The sequence below is a fragment of the Penaeus chinensis genome, chromosome 9 (assembly GCF_019202785.1).
Source record: "Penaeus chinensis breed Huanghai No. 1 chromosome 9, ASM1920278v2, whole genome shotgun sequence".
NCBI classification, from domain to species: Eukaryota; Metazoa; Arthropoda; class Malacostraca; order Decapoda; family Penaeidae; genus Penaeus; species Penaeus chinensis.
In genome coordinates, this window is record NC_061827.1 from 24,504,678 (window position 1) to 24,509,677 (window position 5,000).

The 5,000-nt window shown below is 44.0% G+C and overlaps 1 protein-coding gene across 2 annotated transcripts in view; it reads left to right on the forward strand.

Annotated features, from left to right (window-relative positions):
• Nucleotides 1-4,270: 4,270 nt before the first annotated feature.
• Nucleotides 4,271-5,000, forward strand: part of LOC125028527 (hamartin-like) — a 21,231-nt gene continuing 20,501 nt past the window's right edge. The window contains exon 1 of one of the 2 annotated variants that reach the window (XM_047617893.1): nucleotides 4,271-4,332. The gene's annotated coding sequence lies outside the window, so the exon portion shown is untranslated. The remainder of the gene's footprint in view (nucleotides 4,333-5,000) is intronic. The other variant, XM_047617892.1, reaches the window with a different exon arrangement.

The following is a 5,000-nucleotide window of genomic DNA, read 5'->3' on the forward strand; positions in this document are numbered from 1 at the left end:
AACTGTCGGCAGGAGAAAAGCTGCTGTTCAAGTTGAAATTAGGCAGTAGCTTTATTAAAGAGGATTCCACGGGCGTGGACATCAGCGGAAGGAAAGACAATTCGCGCTGCTGACCAGTCCATTTGATGGCTTGTGTCCCACTGATGACAAAAGGGGGCGTTGTTGTTGTGTCCCCTGGATATAGCGTACTTATGTTGAGATAGACGCTTAGTGAGACTGGCGCCCGTCTCGCCAAAGTATTGTTTATCACAGGAGGCACAAGGAAGAGCATAGGTGCCCACCTTCGAGGAAGAGGGAGGACTAGTGTGGACCAGGTTGCAACGGAGAGTGTTCACCTGGCGAAAGATCAGCCTGCAGCTAAGAGAGTTAAGAGGGCGATGGAGAGAGTAGGGTTCCTCAGTGTAGGGCAAGCAGGTGAGGAGTCTCTTTAGGAGAGGAGCCGTGGTAGAAGGTACGCCGTGCCTTGGATAATGCGACGTCGAGAACATGACGAGGGTAGCCCAGTTTGGAGAACGAATAACGAAGGAAGTCGATCTCTCCATCCTGGTACTAGGGGTCCCAGATGCGGAGGGCGCGGAGGATCAGCGAGGTGGCAACACCTCTCTTTACATGGAGAGGATGGTATGAGAAAAAGTGTATATACATACCACTATGCATAGGCTTCCTGTATATGGAGAAGTGGTTAACAGAGCGATGTACTAGGGTGTCCAAGAAGGGGAGTTTGTTATCCCATACCACCTTGAAACGGATGGAAGGAGAGAGAGAGAGTTCAGCTGGGTCAGGAAGTCCGAGAACAGGGCAGGGTTATGAGGCCAGAGAGCAAAGACGTCGCCGACATACCTCAGCCAAACCGACGGACGAAGGGAGATAAAAGGGAGAAGCTCAGACTCAAAGAATTCCATAAACAGGTTAGCCAAGACCGGAAAGAGGGGAGAGCCCATGGCATCACCGAAGGTCTGAGAGTAGAAGCCACCCTCAGAGGAAAAGGAATTCGACTCCACACACAGACGAATCAGCTGGAGGAAGAAGTCTGGTTTCACATTGTGGGTTTTTCTACCATATATATATATGTAAATATATGTGTGGGTGGATGTGCGTGTACATGTACGTATGTGTGTGTGTGTTGGTGTATGTGTGTTGATAGATACTCTGTGCATACATACTCACGCTAACTCACACGCACGCACACACACACACACACACACACACACACACACACACACACACACTCACTCACTCACTCACTCACTCGATCACTCACTCACTCACTGTATGTGTGTGTGTGTGTGTGTGTGTGTGCTGAGAGATACTCTATGCACACACAATCACGCTCACTCACACGCATGCAGGCACGCACGCACGCACGCACACACACACACGCACGCGCGCGCGCTCATACACACGCACGCATACACCTACACACTCACAAACTCTCTCTCTCTCTCTCACACACACACACACACTCACTCACTCACAACACACACACACACACACACGTGTGTGTGTGTGTGTGTGTGTGTGCGTGCGCGCGCGCGCGTGCTGCCGCGATAGTCCAGTGGTTAGAGTACTGGACTCCGACCCTCGTGGTCCCGAGTTCAATTCTCCGTCGCGGCGGTTGTAAATAATACCTGTGCTCTGACTGCTGCCTTGAGCCCGATCTCACGGCGAGAAAACAACATATCACCTTGAGAAGTCAAACGCAGGTGTCGTAGGGGAAGTCGCCGCCGTGACACAGGTGTTAGCGCGCCGAACCGCGGTTAATTAGGAAAGGCATCCAATCAGGCCAGGATGGCACTGCCAAATAACCTCTCAATAATGAATTGACAGAGGCCTATGTCCTACAGTGGAATGAATGGTTGCTCAAAAAAGAAAGGGAAAAAATATATCTACATGTATGTATGTATGTATATAAACATACATACCAAACAGCACATTCAAATGGTTTACAACACTAGAATAAATACGAGATCTGGCATTTCATTCCACTTAAAATATCGGACATCATAACATTTAGAAAAAAAAAAAAAAATCTAATATGCGTTGGGAATATTTTACAACAGGGGGTATTTGATGGTTAGAGTATGTATTACAGCTTCTGCAGTCTTATAAAGAAGAAAATGATAACTGCCTCCTGTTGAAGTCGAGCCCGGTCGTCCCCGCATACTCACGTGGTCAACGGGGTGATATGGGGCGTGGTAGGAAAAAGGTCTCTATAGACCTTAGATAGAAAATGGTCAGCCCTGAATAACTCGCGGAACAAGCCCAAGGCATTAGCAGTGAGATCAAGCGACCTGTAGGTTCTTATTTCCTTTCGTTTGACGTAGATATGAGTCTCATGGAAAAGAGTAGGAACTGTAGGAACGAAAACGTTAGCAATGTCCAATTCTTGACAGGTCCGTTGTTGTCTAGAGACATTTTTTGGAGGCTGACCATCAGTAAAGAACATTCTTTGTTTCGGGTGAAAATGTTCATAGAGAGGTGTCGGGTCCTTGTCAGTGGGATGAGCCACTGATCCGGCTGGAATTCAGAAGGACTGGGGACAGAAAGGTAGTTGAGCGCACACATCGCAAGATCTCTGGCTAAACTATAATTTACACAGTGCGTAATTTAATCGTAATCCCACAGCTTCTCCCTTTCTATAAGACCAAAATATTTCCTCAAAATCCCAAGACCACAAGCTACTTTTGTACCAAAAAGTAAATTGTAGCTTGGCTGATCGTCAATAAATCTGGTGTCATGTCACACGCCCTCAGGAATAAATGAGAACCCTTAAATTCTTTGAGCACTCATTCTAGAAACAGACAAGGCCGAAAAAAGTTGGAAGAGGAGGAAAGAGTCACTCTCTTTCTAGGAAGGATATATATATATATATATATATATATATATATATATAGAGAGAGAGAGAGAGAGAGAGAGAGAGAGAGAGAGAGTGAGAGTGAGAGTGAGAGAGAGAGAGGGGGGGGGGGAGATGAATATTGTTTATTATGACATCTGCAAGTGATGTATTTGACCGATTTCGATTATTTTTCCGTCAAAAATACATGAAGGGAGATAGAAAGAGAGAGACAGAACGGGATAATATTTAGCTATAATTGATGTCATTGAGTCTCTCTTTCTAGGAAGGAAGGAGAATGAGAGAGAGCGGGATAATATTTAGCTATAATTGATGTCATTGAGTCACTCTCTTTCTAGGAAGGAAGGAGAATGAGAGAGAACGGGATAATATTAAATTAAAATTGATGTCACCGAGTCACTCTCTTTCTAGGAAGGAGAGAGAGAGAGAGAGAGAGAGAGAGAGAGAGAGAGAGAGAGAGAGAGAGAGAGAGAGAGAGAGAGAGAGAGAGAGAGAGAGACAGAGAGAGAGAGAGAGAGATATATAATACTTAGCTAATGCTGGTGTCGCTCGAGTTCGTGCTGACGTACAATTAATGATGTCGCGTGCGTGTGCCTCCGTGAAGATGGGTGTGACATGTACCAGAGATACTATTATTCGTCATAGGTTCGGGGTGTGAGTTTATGCGAAAGGAAGGAGTGCTTTTAGAATATATGCACACTCATACAGATTTTTGTTTAAAGTTTTAGACACTTATTTATATCTCCTGTAATCACTCACATATTTCGTGGTCAATACATTTTGCATTATATATACATCTACAATGTAACGTGCCTTTCCTCAGTCTATAATAAAAAACATCCTTATTAATTACTGTTTTCTGAACAACGCAAATACCTCTGAGCAGAAATAAGTGGGGAATAGCCATACAGAATAAGATCATGTAAGCTTATTCCATGCAGCGTTGCAAGTGCACCTCCAGTCCTGTAACTAAGGGGATCAGACCGAGGAATTTTGCTGTATTGTAAAATTCGCGATGTGAATTTAGTTATTTAATACCATAGAATGACGATGAATATTGATTTAATCTCAGTAAATTAATAATAAAATTGTTGTATTTTTCCCTTCACGATATAACGTTATATTCGATATGCATCTCGTGTCATATAGAGAGAATTAAATGTAGGCCTTCTTTGTCTATGATATGAGCTCCGAAGTCTAAGCGACCGGAGTTACCAACCGTCAGGTAATGAAAAATAACTTGACTCTTTCTATACATCCCAGGTATAACATAAAAGTAGCTAATTTTATTATATTATTATTTTATTGGATTAATGTACATTTACCAGAGAGGAAATGCAAACATACAGATTCGTTATTCACTAATCACAAAAGAGTGAGGTTGGCAGCCATGCGAGCCCAAACAGCTGATCCTCCGTGTCTGAGCGATGGCATCGGGGAGAAGAGGAGGAGGCTCGGCGAACATGTGAGAAAACAAGGTATTTATCCTTTCTGCGGTGCACGTTGGGAGGTCTCAGACAACGTGTCAGAAGAACAGTCAACAGAACGTGTCTCGATTCGTGCTGAGAAGAAAAAATGAGTCGTAATGAGGAAGAAGTAGGGTCATTTATTCAGCTCGCCGTGAAGCTCTTGGGGAGGTCGCAGGGTTCATGGTTTGGAGCTCGGCCACAGACTTGTTTACCGCTGTGGCAGTCACGAGGGCACTGGTATGGTCTTGACACTACCTCTGGGAGGCAGCATCAAGTAGGAACAACTACACCCTGGTCGTACTTATGACATATCCTTATCCTTCGAGTAAGACAGACAAACGGGGGAAGTTCTACCCTAGGGATGTCTAGACCCCCATGATACAAGTACGGATAATCAGAGCAAGATTGTACTATTGGAAATGTATTTTCGATGTGCGTTTTGTATAATAATCTGCTGAACTAAAGATTCATTATTTTACCTGTGTTCAAGAGTAGACCTATTAAGGCATCAGAAAGATTTGGGTGCTGATATCACATTAATCTTCATTAAAATGTGTAAACTTATGGTAAAAACTTAAAGACAGATTCTTTAGCCTCTACTCTTTGCTTCCTTGCAAAGGCCAGCAAACAGCTACTATGTAGTTCTGGTGATATAGAACTTGGTGTGGTTATTTATT